The sequence below is a fragment of the Hyaena hyaena genome, unplaced genomic scaffold (assembly GCF_003009895.1).
Source record: "Hyaena hyaena isolate Hyena2069 unplaced genomic scaffold, ASM300989v1 scaffold_77, whole genome shotgun sequence".
NCBI classification, from domain to species: Eukaryota; Metazoa; Chordata; class Mammalia; order Carnivora; family Hyaenidae; genus Hyaena; species Hyaena hyaena.
The window spans coordinates 281,896-299,173 of NW_024080708.1; the positions used below are offsets into that span (position 1 = coordinate 281,896).

Sequence of the window (17,278 nt, forward strand, 5' to 3'; positions counted from 1 at the left end):
TTATAGAGTAGGTACTATACTTACCCCATTTTATAGACGAAAAAATGAAGGCTCAGAGTTTCATGACTTTCTTAAAGGTCATACAGTAGAACCCAACAGTCTGAATCCAGAGCCTGTGCTCTTAAACACCATACTGTAGTCTTTACATTGGGCTTCTCATCAAATCCATGAGTACTAGTCTTTAGCCCTAGACCAATGGGGGTATTTTAAATAAGTTATGAAATTATACAAAAGGCTATGTATGACTACAGAGGAAACCTCAGTATAATTCCAGTGTACTGATTAATGAATGAATTCCAAAAAGACAATAGTTCCAGTCATCTTTAAAGATAAAAGTCAAACGCACTCAAAATAGTGATAGTTTATTGCAACTGAATTTTTGGTAACCAAAAAACATATATACCTCTATATATTTAAAAGATCACTGCCAGTCATTGAATTAAGCATGCCATGTAATCTGATTTTTCACTTTCCTAGGATAGAAATAAGCCACCAAATGCACGGGCTCACCTAGGCTTGCTTTCAGAGTGTGTCCTATTTATACTCCAGATAAAGCAAACCCCAAAACAAGGATGCTCATTGGGCAGACCCTAAAACTAAACTCTAATATTGTAGTTTCTGGGTAGAGCCAGGATGTGAGTTTTTGTATAGACATGAAGCCCTTGAGGACCAGAGTCAATTAGGAAACAAGCAGCTAATTGGGAAAAGGTAGCTGAAATCATGGAATTCAGGCCCTCTAGCAAACAAAGGCAATAAATCCCTGGCCACAGTCTGATCAAATTCACAGGCTGAAAGCTAGATGTACATTCCTATGGATAGATTCCATAGCCAAAGTAACTAACAATCACTGGACCCCTCCTGCCTCATTTCCTAATATTGATGTCTTTTTCTAGAATATTAATAAACTTTTAACCAGGTAAGTGAACAGACAAAAATCTGTTTTTAATATGGAATCTGCCAAATATTTCAGTTGAGCATACTTGGGTTTCAACTCATTTTGTCCTTGTAACAACCCCATGAGGGAGCTATTCAGATTAGCCTGACTTTATAAGTGAATGAACTAAAACTTACAGAGCTATGGTAACTTGCCCATACTCCAATAAAGCAGACTTTGTCTGTGTCTCTGCATTTACAGCATCTACACAGTACCTGACCCACAACTGGTACACAGAAAGTAGTTGAATGAATGAATGAATGAGCAAGCAATAGCTTCTTTTCACACATGTGTAAGCCATTGTGATTCACTTCTGTTATATCTTCTCCAGCCTCAGCCCTCCCCACTTAGACTGGGCCACCATCACTGTCTGATCTTTTCCAAGGCCTAGAGTTGGATGGCAGTGGAAGGAAGAGGTTGCTTAGTTAATCAACTTCAAATTCTTTGTTTCCACATTTCCTCTTAAGAGCAAACAAGCTAATGTAATCCTGGAGGAGGCAGCTCTTGGGAAAATGTTTTCCCACTACATGCCTCACCTCATATGTTTCCAAACACAGTCTCCACAGGCTCCATATTTTTTTTCTAATGCAATTTGCAATCCCCATCCAAATAAGGCAGTCTAAAAAGGGCACCATTCTGTTTTAAAATTTTTGGTCTTGATTTTCAGCCATTAATGGAATTAACCACACTTTGCCCTTGGAAAAGTTGCATTCCTGATTCTCTTTGCCATCTCACTTATACGGGCAAAGAAGGGAGGTGGGGTGTCAGGCAGAAGGAATCAGCTTGGCGTCTGTGGCATGAGCACTCCAGAAATTCCACTCTCTGGAAAATCTACATCTCCTGTAGGTGTTGTAGCTGGGGCCCACAACTAAGGACAGAGGCCACACAGCTGCTCTCTTTTTAGCTCTTTTCTCTACCTTTATCAAAGGCAGAAAGGTACTGATTTGAAGGGACAGGGACTTGCCTTTTAGAATCTCCTTCCCTGAAGACTTTAAGGATGCAAGGAAGTTCGATCTACTAAGGCAGTGGTTTTTCAAATATTTCTTAGCCGTGAAACTGTTGGTAAGAGTGAACCTCAATATATAAACTAAACAAAAAGGGTAGTGACTCTGGATAAAGTAGAGAAGGAGACCTAGACCTCTGAGAGCTTTGCCTCCCTATATCAGGCTCTGGGAACTATCCATGAACCCAAGAGGGGACAGAACACAATTCAAAGGTCACTGCCCTTGACTGTAGGTTCCATAGCAGAAGAGTGTGGATTGTGCCTGGCTTACTTGCCTCTGTATTCCCAGCTCTGTGTTCTGTGCTTGGCACATAGTAGGAGTATCATAATAATATATTGAATGAATAGGAGATACCAGTGCCTTGTGGCAGTGGCTGTTGGTTAAGTGACTCATTCTCCTGTGATGTGTGCATGTGCCTGTGTGTGTGCACTGGAGGGAAGATGGACTAAGAGCTGAATGTTGGAGCACACGGGAGATGAGATGAGTAACCACATCTTTGATCGTGAGCTTGCAGCAGCTGGAGTATGATGTGAAGCTGAATGGTGAATCATGAATGAGTATGCAGTTTGCTAGGTTCTTCAGATTTGCCAGGAAAGCTGGCTGGTTTGCTCCTTTATTTGTTAGATAGTGATCTCCTGCCATGTGTCAGGTTAGCTCCTAAGAGATAACAATGACTAAAACCCAGTCCCCGCTGTCACAGGACTTATAGTCTTAGTGAATGAGATATGAAAACAAATCAGTGCCAATAAAGCAGTGTAATAGCGATAACCATTTTAAAAGTGTTACATTGACATATCTTTCATTCCCTATAAATCTTGATGCCCTCGGGTTCACAAAAATCTGTGGGTGAGAGTGGATACCAGCTAGACAAAAAAGTCATTACTTAGCTCTGATGTCAAACTCGGTTTTGGATTTTTAGTCTATAGGCAAGGGTTTGTTTTTTTTTTTTTTTAAACATGAGACTCTCCAGCTAAGTAAAGTACACAACAGACAAAGTGCATCTGAATTTTTACTAATCTTTCACCAAAAATTTTCTTTTGCTTTCATTGTGAATATAAGCAACAAAGTATAGTAATAATAGCCATATCTGTGACTGTGTCATCAATAGATATCACAGACACTTTCATATAACATTAATAATGCTATAGTTCTCTAGAAATATTATTTGCCCTCATCATTAGTTTGAAATTATGGTGGTTAGTTGACCTGCCACTAGATCTTATAATTTAAGCCATTAACAAAGTACTATTCTGTCATGATTTTTAAAAAATATTTTGATAACTATGTTTCAATATTATTTGTAATCCTATGTACCTTATTTTATCTATTGAAGCATATGATTTTAAGAAGGGATCCATAGGGGACCATCAGGCTGCTAAAGGAGTTCACCATGTCATAAAATGGTTAAGAACCTCTGTTAGATAATAGTTTTAAGAGTGACATTTCATCAGGGAAGAAGAGAATTTTCAGATACCAGCCGCTCTGTTTATGTATTCAAAGCAAAACATGAGGTTTTACTATAAGCCACGAGTAAAGAGAATACAGCCTGGGATGCAAAGGGTGTTTCCACCTGCCTGGGAAGTGAAGAAATGTGGAACTATAAAATAAAGTGAGTAGAGAAGGAGAGGAGCAAGCAGACAGATATCAAAGGGGCCTGCAGGAAACCACCAAAACAGTAAGGAGGGGGGGTCCTCATCTGGAACAAACTGAGAAGCTGTGAATCCCCCTTGGAGGAGACCTGCATTTACCTTGGTGCTGGAGCAATGTGACATCCAGATGGTAGGACAGCCATGGGGGCGGGAGATCTCTAAGATAACGGGCCTGATGTAACACTTGTGTTTCTTCATAGTCTGTACGTGGCACATAGAACATCCAAAATATGAAGGAATAGAGAGGACGAGTGAGCCACCAGGTACCTGTGTTTGCAAAGAAGAGATTACAAAATCAGGGAGCTTTGGAACCAGAAACAAATAGCCAGGGCTATGGATTTAACAACAGATGCAACCAATGAAATCCCTAAAAGATTAGAAGGGACCCACTGCACTTCAGCAGACATTAGCACAGGGGAACAGGGACTGTTCCATACCAGCCACTCCATAGCAGAAAATAGGGAACACCCAGAAGAATGATCATGGATCTAAGACTCTATTCTTCTCAACTCCACTGATTCCAGACACCGTGTTTTGTAAGAGGAGGAAAAATGAGGTTAAAATATGCAAGACTCAGCATTTATCCAGAGGCAGATTCTTTCAACTGACACAATGAATTGTGTGTCTTTACTTCCTCCCCCACTACCCAGCAGGATGGGAACCTCCTGGGGGTAGTTTAGTTCAGTTCTAGAGAACATTTTTGCACATCTGAGTTGCTGGGTATACATTCCAACTCTGCTGTATGTGTTTTGGCACTATGATATAGAAGTCAGTTCAGAGTCAAGAGGACAAAGGGAGAAGTGTTCAGATCAAGGAGGGTGTGGGGGGTGGGATAGGTGGGTCAGGAAAGGCTGCACTGAGGAGGCAATGCTTAAGCTGTGTCTTGAAAGATGAGCAGGTTTTCCAGAGGCAGTAGTTAGGCACTTCACTTACAAACTCAAAATCTTGGTGGAGAAAGTAACAGTCTACGTGGTGTGATTCGAAGGAAAAATGTCTAATGTCCCTCAAATAGCTCCTAGAATACCACTATTAAAGATCTATGTCTTTGGTCTTGAATATTTTCTAAACCAGCGTTTCTCAAACTGTAATGTGCTGATGAATCAACTGTGAATGTTGTTAAGGTACAGATGCTGTAGGTCAGTACTTGGGTCTGAGATTCTGTGTTTCTAACATGCTCCTAGGGGGTACTGGTGTTGTTGCTCTATGGACCACACTTTGCTTTTTGTTTTTAAATATGGAACACTTCGTCAATTTGTGTTCCATCCTTGCACAGGGGCCATGTTAATCTTCTCTGTATCATTTCAAGTTTAGTACATGTGCTGCTAGAGTGAGCAGAGGACCACACTTTGAGTAGCAAGTCTCTAGCTAATAATAGCTAACATTTATCTTATCCTTTTTATATGGCAGGCATTATACAAAGCCCACTGCATCTAATCCTCATGGCAACCTTATGAGGGAATTAAGAATTTTCTATATTTTGAAAATTACTGAAATCTCAAATTCAGAGAATTCTCAGTCATTTGCCCAAGGCCACTGCTGTGATGAAACTGGAAATTGTATTCAGGCTGCCTCATCCTAGACCCTAACTTGTAGCTATCCGACACTATTCCCTCCCAGAGGGAGTAACACCTTAAGGTGACAGTTTTAGTTCTGTTTTTTTATTTTTTAAAGAAATGGGACCTTTTTATAGCAGCAGTATGTATAACAGATACAAATTTAATTTATCTGTTTAGCAAAACTGGGGACCCCAAAACCCACTTGCCCACTCATCTTCCACAGCAGCCCTCAGAGCATCAACTCAGAACCCTCGGACTCTGGGAAACTAAGCATGTAACCCAGTGCTTAGAGATGTTATGTTACTCTTTCTGGTGAGATGAGTAGACAGTTGACTAAGAACAAACTCAGCATCTGTATGGAAGCTCAATCAGGGATGCTTGAAACAGAGGAGGCACCAAAAGGAAAGATAGGAGCTTACAAACATAGCCACTGTTGGCATTCTTGTTTTCTCAAAGTTCGTTCTCTCTTGGTACCATCTTCCCTGAGGCCTGTCTGGGTTTACCTGGTTTCTTTCAGTTTCTCCCTACCATTGGCTTGTGCCTCTGCTCTCAAAAGTAGAAATGGCATTCTTGTTTGCTCCTCTCATCCTTTCAGTTAGATGCTCCCTCAGTGCCCTGAGACAAGCAGGGCTTGTGCCTTTCTAGGCCAGGCTTTAATAGTATTTAGTTCCATGGTTTTAAAACATTGCTCTGTGTAACCTGGAGCTTCTCCAGAACCTTTCATCACTGTACTTGGCAAGGGGGGTGAGAGTATGAAGAAAGAGCAGAGTTGGTTGGGGTAAAATAACTTTTCCATCACAGAAGTAGAAAGTCTGAGAGCCTAAGGAGTTGAGAATTCCAATGCTGATTTTGTTCCTGATGTAAATCATCCTTGAATGAACATTCTGAGTCCTCTTCTGCTGACTGTGGCCTGAGGAATCCTGACTCTTAGATTCTGATATGGGCTGTGATATGCTTCCCATTGCTTGCCTGAACCTGGTAATCTCTCTTCCTGGAGCCAGGGGAGACTTCTGCCATGAGTCTCAACAAATTCTAGAAATAGATAATAAATAACTATTTAAAAGACATGTCAACCCAGGCCACCTGGGTGTCTCAGTTGGTTAAGCGTTCAACTTTGGCTCATGTCGTGATCTCACCGTTCGTGAGTTAAAGCCCTGCATCGGGCTCTGAGCTGGCAGCTCAGAGCCTGGAACTCGCTTCAGATTCTGTGTGTGTGTCTCTCTCTGACCCTCCCCAGCTTGCACTCTGTCTCTCTCTCTCTGTTTCTCTCAAAAATAAATAAATATTAAAAATCTAAACAAAAAAACATTTCAACCCTAGGATTGCCTCTGATCATGCTGTAGTCTCTTCCATCCAGCTACCTGCTCGTGTCAACTCCTGACATTAGAGTAGGTAGTTAGGTTCTAACAGAATACCTTGAGGTCAGCAAAAAGGAAGTCATGGCCAACTATCAGGAAATTTGGAGGCCTCTTTTGACAGCACTACACAAGAAACCAGGTCAAACCAAGATGGCAGGTGCTATGATGGGAAACCATTGACCAAATTAGGAAGAAAAGGTGGGAAATCCTGCTTCTAAGAAATCTCTACCCCAAGTAATGAGTATTCCACCCCCTAGCTAACAACTGTCAATAAAAGATAGAAATCCAAACCCCAGGGCATGCAGTTTACTCACTCTCTATCTTGAACTCTCCCACTTTCAGATCTTGAAAGTATACTTTCATTTTAATAAACTTCCTCACTTGTGTTGCTCACCTACTGTGTTGTGTCTGTCCTTGAACTCTTCCTCCTGAGAAGACTAAGAACCTTCAGGGACATCTTTAGGACAGGCTGGTTCAAGGCCCCAGAGCCCAGGGTCTCCCCAGTCCACCTTGCATCACTGAGAGAAGCCTTCCCTGACCATCCCACCTAAAGAAGCTCTCCCATGTCCTGCTTTGTGTTTTTCATAGCACTTACCATTGCCTGGCTTTATATTATTTATTTATCTATCGCTTTTCTCTCCACTATAATGTAAGCTCCAGTTCACTATTATTACTTGCAGAACCTGGAGCATTGCTTGGGACATAATGGGTGGTCTGTAAATATTTGTTCAATGAATGGATGGATGGATGAATCTAATTCACAATGAACTACAGACTTATTCATTGTATCTGTAGTGCTTCTCTTTTCACAGGAAGCCATGTAAGTTTAAACATTCCCTGGAACATGGTAGTGACTCAGTAATGGACTGAATGAGAGATATGGCTATGAGAAGAGATGTGCACAGCTTAGATCTATGATTCTTGTTATGTGTGAGGGCACTGTGGACAGTCCCCATGCACACAAACCAGGGTAAAGCACTTTTAACATTATAAATATGGGGTTCAAATTTTAAAATTACTTACAGATTTTAGAAAATTACAAAGAGAAAATGGGAAAAAGAAAGATTGTTTTCATGATACAAAATACAAAAGGGACATGAACTTTTTGTTTCTTGTGTAGGAGCTCAAAGCAGACTACCCCAAAATGGACAACTTTGGCATGAACACTATACTGGGTTAAAAGTAATCAGGGACACCTGGGTGACTCAGTCAATTAAGCTTCTGACTTGGGCTCAGGTCAAGATCTTGCAGTTCATGGGTTCATGTCCCATGTTGGGCTCTGTGCTGACTGCTCAGAGCCTGGAGCCTGCTTCAGATTCTGTGTCTCCCTCTCTCTCTGCCTCTCCCACACTCACATTCTGTCTCTCTTGTTCTCTCAAAAATCAATATTAAAAATACTAAAAAAAAAAAAAGTAATCAAAATCTAACCTATGCAGGAAAAGCTCTCGTCCTTGTCCTCAACTGCCTAAATTCATGCTAGAAAGGAAAGCCTATGCTAGGAAGAGGGCTATTAACAGAGACTCTCCTTTACCTAAGGAACTTACTTACCTGCATAATAGGTAAGTACGTTTCTTTGTTTTTCAAAACCTCTCCTCTCACCTTGATTCCCTTTGTATCCTCAGACCCTATCCCCCTCCTTGGCTCATATAAGCTATCTATTGCCTCATTGTGTTTGGACTTTCATATCTGTGTGGATTCCCTGGAAGTACCCCATTAAATCTGATGTTCTCCTGTTAATCTTTCTCATATCAATTTGATTCTTAGTCCGTCTAGAAGGACCTGGAAGGACAGAAGAAGATATTCTTCCCTGACACTTGAAAGGTCAGCATGCAGGCAACACCGGACTGACAGTCCCTAGGGCGACTCTATCTTGAAAATCCTGTGATTCTAAGCCTGTGCACATCCCATGGCACATGATCTGGCTGTACATCCCCTTTCCTAAGGAGTGCCTCTCACGAAAGAAACTGCTGCTCAAATTGTTTTCTCCATCATAAAAAAAAAAAAAAACACCATGGAAATTACCAAACCACAACTGAGCTGTGGTCATAGCAGTCTTGAATGAGCATTAACAAGAAGAGGGTGCCATGAAACAAAGGCAAATTTTCCCTTTCCTTCCCTCCCCCATGCTGATCACATTCCATTTTTCAAGACAATGGCATCTATCCAGCTGGCATTTAATTTATGCAAATCCACAGCAGCTCATAGGTGGAACTGACACAGCAAGGGGCCACAGAAGGCAGACCTTGATGCTCTAATTGAGATTCTGTCCCTGGATGGCTGTAGAGAATGTAAAGTATCTCATATACAATCTGGGCTGCATCCATTAGTGTCCAAACTCGCTGCCAGGTGAAGCCGATCAGACACTGGCAGGCTTTGACATTTTAAAATTACTGTTTAAAATTACACAAATAATACCTGCTCATTGAGAACAAAATGAGTAGAATATAAATAGCCAGAAGGGCATAAAAATGATCAACAACCCAGGGAAAGCTAATGTTAACATATTGATATTCCAGACCTTTCTCCAAGCATGAACATACACATATTTTTCAGAACAAGGCATTATATTGTACAATTTTATGGCCTGAATTTTTTCAGTTAGCAATACATTGTAAAGAGTATTCCTTGTCAAGACATGCGGGTCTACATTATTTATGGCTTCCAGGGTTCATTATATAAGCATAGTTGCAGTGAATGTACTTGTAATTGAATATGTAGTTATTTATTTAAAATAATTATCTAAAAGTGGGATTTCAGGGTATGTACATTTTAGGATTTATGATAATATTTCTTCCCTGACAACATTTGGTATTATCATATAATAATAATTACTACTACTACTATTACTATTATACAAGCAGCAAACACTTATTTAGAACTGAACTATATGCCAGAAACTGTTCCAAGCATTTTATGCATATTCATCCATTTGAATCCTCCATACAAGTCTGTGTGACAGGTATTATGTCCATTTTACAGATTGGGAAACTGAGGTAAGGAAAAATAACGTGATTAAAGCTAGCAAGTGGCAACGTCCAAAATAAAGCTCAGAAAGACAGTAGCCTACAGTCTTAACCACCACACACAGACTTTATCAATTTGATAAAGCAAACAATTGACCTTAAGATTGTTCTAGCCCACAGCTGGATTTATAAGTATTTCCCAATATTTTAAAATTTGTCCTCACCATTTCATTCATCAAAGGAGTCTACCAGTTATTTTTTACCTGAGAAACATAAAATAGCACATGTATCTGTTAATTTTTTAAAACAAAAGTACAGGAGCTCCTGGATGGCTCAGTCGGTTGGATGTCTGACTTCAGCTCAGGTCATGATCTCACAGTTCGTGGGTTCAAGCCCTGCATCGGGCTCTGTGGTGACAGCTAGCTCAGAGCCTGGAGCCTGTTTTGGATTCTGTGTCTCCCTCTCTCTCTGACCCTCCCCTGCTCACGCTGTCTCTCTCTTTCTCTCTCAGAAATAAGTAAAATATTTTAAAAAATTTAAATTAAAAAAATAAACAAAAGTACAATTGGAGACCATTTTGAAAGAGAGCTATTGCTTCTGCTTTAGCACCAGTGACAGCCGATGACAATCCACTGTAAGTGCATTCCTATTTGTACAATGTTCCACTTATCTACCAAAAGACCCCACCCCCATGTTATCAAGTTCCACCTAAACCTCTCAGCTAACTTTTAATTGCAAATATTTGCAACCAGGTGTCACTGAGAATTCAGTAAGGCTGAGGTGATCCTGTTCCCTGTAGCTCTTATCTCCGAGTGTGCAGACTACTGATAAGTATTGTTTTCCCTTTCCACTTTTACCACTGAAGTTGCTTGAGCTCCAGCTCTGTTGCCAAGAACAGAGGGGCTAAGCATGCTTGACCTAGCTTTGCATCTTAATTTCACAAATACAAGCCATGTGACCTTGGGTATGTACTTAACCTTTCTATGGCTTAGTCACTTCATCTATGGGATGAAGGGTGATACAATAGTACCTAATTCATTGGAATTTTGTGACATGAAATGAGAAAATGGGTATAAAACACTTAGAATGTGAGCTATTATCTATTATTAAATAGGCCTGTTCTCTATTTGTCAAGAGTACACATTTTGGGCTCAAACTTCTGAGATGCAAGTCTTGGCTTTCATACTTTTTAGTTGTATGAACTTAGGCAATTTACTTATCTTCTCTGTGCCTCAGTTTACTCATCTGAAATAATAGTTCCTATGTCATAGTGTTCCTATGAAGAGTCATTAAGTTCATTTATGTGAAACGCTAGAAGAGTACCTGACACAAAATAAACGTTGGTTATTAATGTTATTATTAAAGTGCTGTAAAGCCTACTTTAAGTGGGCTTATAAAATGTTGGTGAGACCGTGGAGGAACTTGTACCTTCATGCACTGTTGATGGGAATGTAAACTGGTGGAGCTTCTGTGGAAAAAAAAAGTTTGATAGTTCATTAATATTTTAAGCATAAAATTAACATAGAATCAAGCAATTCCACTCCTAAGTATATACTCAAATCTGAAGATTTAAATTGAAACAAAAAGTGGTACACAAATGTTCACAACATTATTCACAACAGGTAGAAATAACCAAAATGTCTATTAGCTGATGAATGAATAAATAAAATGTGGTATACTCATACAGTGGAATTTTATTTGGCCATAAAACAGAATGAAGTACTGATATATGCTACAAATGTGGATAAATGTTGGAAACATTATGCTAAGTAAAAGAAGCAAGTCACAAAGCATCAATATATTACATGATACCATCTAGGTAAAATGTCCTGAATAGGTAAATCCATGGAGACAGGAAATAGATGAGTACTTTCATGGGACTGGAGCAGAGAGGGAGGAAGAGCACGAATAGAGAATGACTGATAATATTTATGTGGCGTCTTTCAGAGGTGAGGAAAGTGTTCTAAAATTAGATTGTGGTGATAAGTTGTGCAACCCTATAAATATACTAAAAACCATTGGATTATACATTTAAAGTGGGTGAATTTTCTGGTATGTATATTATTCCTCAACAAAGTTTTTCTTAGAGTCTTATATACCTGAGAAGGGTTAAGTTCCTCCCAAAACATTTTGATGTCAGTTTTGGTCAAATGTGATCAGGTATTTGGGGAGTCCTAACAAAAGGATGACTAGGTCAAAAGATTAGTCCTTCTCCTGACCAACGTTAGCCAGATCTTACCATTGTTCTCCAGGATCTTCACAATCAAGTCATCTGTTTGAATCTGAGTGTGCTTATTGTCCTATGGTCTACCACAGTTAGGATAATTTAATACTGTAAATAAACCACAATAGAGGGCATAGATCTTGTCTATCTTATTCCCTATTGTATCTACAGTGCCTGCCTGGCATATAATAGGTGCTCAGTAAATATATGATGAGAAATAAATTGATGGGTGGAAAGACACGTAGCATGAGCTGTGGAAAAACCTTGAAACCAGAAGGACTTGGATTCAAACCTCATCTCCACTACTTACTAGAAAAACAATTATTAGCAAGTAACTTACATTCTTCTGTCATTTTCTTGCAAAAAGGAGAAGTAGCATCTCCTTTATAGGCAGTAAGTTTTAAGTGAGACACTACATGCTATGTGATAATGCAAAAAATGTCAGTTTCTTTCCCTTTACTTCCACCAACAGGAAAAGCTCTGGGGCACTGTAAGTTCTCTACTGATATATAGCTTTGTGTTAAGTCCTGTTGTAGCAATAAACATGAACATTGACACTTTCCTAAGCACAAACTTAATGTCATGTGATATCTGTCATCCATCGTGGATGCTGGCAGTGAAATCTGAGCCCATAAAATGCCATAATTGGGAGGGTTGTTAGTAAGGGATCATCTAGTCCAACCCCTATACTTGATAGATAATCCTCAAATACCAAAATATTAGTGGCCCTTTTGGAGACTCTGGCTTAATAAAAGAATGGGCAAAGAAATAGCTGGCAAGGTGGATGGCAGACATCTGGGGGACCACAAGTGAGAAATTCCAGGAGTGATTCATTGTCCTCACCCCTGCAAAAGTCCCTTATGATATTTGACAGTTTAATTACCATGTGTGTATTTATACGAGTGAGGCAAAGGTCACTGTACAAAAGAGAACCACTAGAGGAACAGGTGTTGATCTTAAATCTTCTAAATATATTAGTCAAGGCAGAATGTCCACACCAGGAAAAAACAGTCAGCATAACTATATAGAATCCTGCTTACATTTCAATTCTAGGAACTGAATTTTAGTATCTTCATCAAACTTTAGGCCTTATTTTTGTAACAAGGAACTAACTGAATTTGACACCCTGGTGTCCAGTGAAAGGTGACATATAACTAAAATAGGCAAATGCCTTCATTTATTAATGACTTAACTAAAAAAACAAAGTGTTGGCTAATGAGGGAAATAATTGGTTCATTTGGAATGTAAATAAAGAATAATTCATCTGTTAACTTGTTTTCCATACTTTATAGCTTCAAATGTGACAGATATGCTTATTTATATTACATGAAGAAAATGCATCTCACAAATTCTGTCTCTTTATTTATAAAATCCACAGAAGCATCAAGGGTAATATTGGAAGCCTAAGAGGAAAAACAACCCTGGAAGGCAGAAGAGCCTAGTAGTTAAGAGCACAGGCTTGTTTTTCAGTCAAGATCAAAACCTAGGCTGATGTAGGAAATAACCCAAAATCCCATTGATACACAAACACACACACACACACACACACACACACACACACCACAAACTCATACATTGCAGATATGCAAAAATGCCAGGTATTCAAGTGTAAATGCATATTCGATCTTGAAAAGAAGAAAAGGAATCTCCATGTACCAGAAATAAAGCAAACACTCAAAGTGGTAGGTAGGATTTGAAGACTCATGTCTCAAATGGTAAGTGAACCAGATTTAGTTCTTAGGATCTGGAATTTTAATGCTCTAAAGAAAAGAGAAGTTGGGGTTGCAAGTTATGGATATAGCAGAAAGTTAAATGAGATATAACCGGAGAACATGGAAAGCAGAGAAATGGAAAAAGTGTCTTCTTTGATAAAAACCTAATCACCAGCCTGAGAATACAATTATGTTGTCCCTGTCCCAAATCATAGATGGAAGCTAAGTCAACCTGAAAAACTCAACGCCCCTAGAAAATTTGACATGAAGAAGAATAAAAAGCAAAGGAAAGGCATGGTAAACTAGAAAACACAAAATAGTCTATCAATAGTCACAATAAATATAAGTGGATTAGAAACACCTATTTGAAGCCAGAGACACTCAGATTAGATATTTAAAATTCAGCTATATGTTGTCTATATGAAACATACCTAGGGACGCCTGGGTGGCTCAGTCAGTTCAGCATCCAACTCTTGATTTCAGCTCAGGTCGTGATCTCATGATTGTGAGACTGAGCCCGACATTGGGCTCTGCACTGAGCGTGGAGCCTACTTGGGATTCTCTCTCTCTCTCTCTCTCTCCCTCCCTCCCTCCTGTTGGACCTCCCCCACTTGTGTGCTTGATCTCTCCCACTCTTTCTCCTTTAAATGTTTTAAAACATTAAAAAAAGGAAACATACTAAAATGTCATGAATCAGAGAAGTTAAAATAGGGGATAGAAAAAGAATATGCAAAATGGAATTTAAGGTGAAAAACATTAATAAAGACAAAGAGACACATCACTTAATGATTAACAAATAGTTATCTACTGAAAGAATACAATGTTGATGCACCTAAAAATATAGCTCCAAAATGTATGAAGTGAAAGTTGACAGAATTAAAATGAGAAATAACCAAATCCATAATAGTGAAAGATTTTAACACATCTTATTTGGGAACTGACAAAGTAGAGAAAACTTACCAGGGATACATAAGATTGAATAAGACAATAAAATTGAGTATATATATATATATATATACTTACATTCCATATATATATGGTGGGACACCTAGGTGGCTCAGTGGGTTGAGCATCAGACTTCGGCTCAGGTCATAATCTTACGGTCCATGAGTTTTTAATTCTTTAGTTTCCCATGTAAATTCTAGAATTGGCATGTTTATATGTACAAAATATCCTGCTAGAATTTTTATTGGAATTGCACTGAGTCTAAGGATCAGTTTAGGGAGTATTGACATATTAAAAATATTGAGTCTTCCAATCCATAAACATAGAATATTTCTCCATTTCTTTGGGTCTTTATCAGTTTTTTGTAGTTTTTAAAAATATATATTTATTTATTTTGGGGGGAAGGGAGCACAAGCAAGGGAGGGGCAAAGAGAGGGAGACAGAGGATCTAAAGCAGACTCTGCACTGACAGGATGATTGCAGTGAGCCTGATGTGAGGCTCAAACCCATGAATCGTGAGATCATGACCTGAGCTGAAATCTGACATTCAACGGACTGAGCCACCTGGGTGCCCTCTTTTGTAGTTTTTAACATACAGATTCTGTGTAAATTTTATTAGATTTATAAATAGTATTTCATGGGGATTTTTGGTATCACATGCTTTAAAACCTTGGTTTGTGGTTTCTTTGACATTTCACTGCCTTCAAAAACTTACAGGCTTCTGGGGCACCTGAGTGGCTCAGTCAGCTAAAGGTCCGACTTCAGCTCAGGTCAAGATCTCACGGTTCACAAGTTCTTGCTCTGCATCAGGCTCTGCAAGATTCTGTGTCTTCCTCTCTCTCTCTCTGACCCTCTCTCACTCATGTTCTGTCTTTCTGTCTTTCTTTCTCCTTTCTCTCTCTCTCAAAAAATAAAAAGACACTAAAAATATATAAGTAAATAAATACTAAAAAAAAAAACACTGGCCAATCTGATAACACTATATTCTGTATGATTTTAACTATATGACATCCTGCTAAAGGCAAAACTATGGACACAGTAAAAATAGCAGTAATTGCCAGAAGATTGAAGAAAAAGAGGAATAAATAGGTAGAACACAAGGGATTTTTATGTCAGGCAAACTTTTCTGTACAATACTATAATGGTGAATATATGTTATACATTTGTCAAAACCCATAGAACCTGTGACACCAAGAGTGAATTCTAACATACACTATGGATTTTGGGTGCTAATATGTCAATATTGATTCACTGGTTGTAACAAATTTAATACTCTGGTGCAGGTTGTTGATGTTGGGGGAGGCTGTGTGTGTCAGTGGGAGGAAATATAGGGGAACTTGCTGTACATTCTATTTCATTTGCTGTGAACCTAAAACTTGTGTAAAAAATAAAATCTATATTTTAAAAAAAACCTGCATCTGTCAATTGAAAAACAAATACTTTATAAGCACAGAGGGGAAACTTGCAAAAAGTGAACACATTCTAGGCCACAAAAATCTCAAATATAAAAATATGAATATCATACCTTATTCTTCAAACATAATTCAATAAAAAGAGAAATCAATAGCCAAAAGAAGCCCTTCAAAAAGCCATAGACTTTGAAACTACAAGTGCGTACTTCTAAATATTGATATTTTTGGAAAATTATCAAATATTTATAACTAATTTATAGAAGAAATACCACATATCATGGGGCGCCTGGGTGGCTTAGTCGGTTAAGGGTCCGACTTTCGCTTAGGTCATGATCTCGCGGTTCGTGGGTTCGAGCCCCGCGTCGGGCTCTGTGCTGACTGCCTGCTCAGAGCCTGGAGCCTGTTTCAGAGTCTGTGACTCCCTCTCTCTCTGACCCTCCCCTGTTCACGCTCTCTCTCTCTCTCCTAGAAATAAATAAAAAAACATTAAAAAAAAAAAAAGAAATACCACATATCAGAAGCTATGGCATACAGCTGATTAGCAGTTGACTACAACTGCTTTATACCAACTCCCAAAACCCGGTTATAAATATTCAGGAATTTTGCCAGCCAGTTGTTATATAGCTTGAGATCTGCTACGGTGGAAGCATTTATAGTATGAAAATCAGCAAAGGCTATAAATCAGGGCCGGTTTTTTCTTTTTTTTTTTTTTTCTTCATCTTTTTTTTTTTTTTTCCTCCAGAGTCGGTTTATCAGCACACCACTGGCTAAGGTGGTAGTTAGAAAAAAATATTAAGATGTAAAAGCATTTATTACAAAATCAAGAAGCACTGAAAATTAATAAGTAAAATGTTCAACTCAAAAAGGTAGAAGAATAAGAGAATAAAGCAGCCCCATGCTAGTAAATTTTTAACAACCAGATTTTTGAATGTAGTTCCACCATAAACATTGTTTGATATTTTCATTTGTGTTAATGAGTAAGACCAAAGTGAAACAATAAAGACTTATGTAGGGGGGGGGGTGCCTGGGTGGCTTAGTCCGTTCAGTGTTTAAGAACAGGAACAGAGAGAGAGAGGGAGAGAGAGAATCCCAAGCAGGTTCTGTGCCCTCAACACAAAGTCCACAGTGAGGCTCAATCTCAGGAACCATCAGATAGTGACCTGAGTGCAAACCAAGAGTAAGACATTTAACCGACTGAGCCACCAAGCACCCCAGCATGAATTTTTATAAAACCACAGCAATTAAAACAATATAGTTTGGCACAGTAATAGTCAATCAGATCAATAGAACAGAAAAGAAAACCAAGGAATTGACTTATATGTATACCAAATTTTCGTGTATGATGTAGATGGCTTTACAGAAAGGACAAATGGTAAATGGGATTCAGATAATTGGCTTTCATATGGAAAAATCAACTAGTCTCCCTTCACCATACAGGGAAGTAAATTCTAGATATATTTAAATTCTAAGATGCAAAACAAAATTTTAATGTTAACTGACTAGACTTAAAAACTTAAAATA

The 17,278-nt window shown here is 38.8% G+C and overlaps 1 non-coding gene across 1 annotated transcript; it reads right to left on the minus strand.

The window, feature by feature from the left end:
• Positions 1 to 4,815: 4,815 nt before the first annotated feature.
• LOC120232691 lies at positions 4,816 to 4,922 on the minus strand. The gene has a single exon (XR_005528623.1). It is a non-coding gene; the product is annotated as a U6 spliceosomal RNA (small nuclear RNA).
• Positions 4,923 to 17,278: the final 12,356 nt, after the last annotated feature.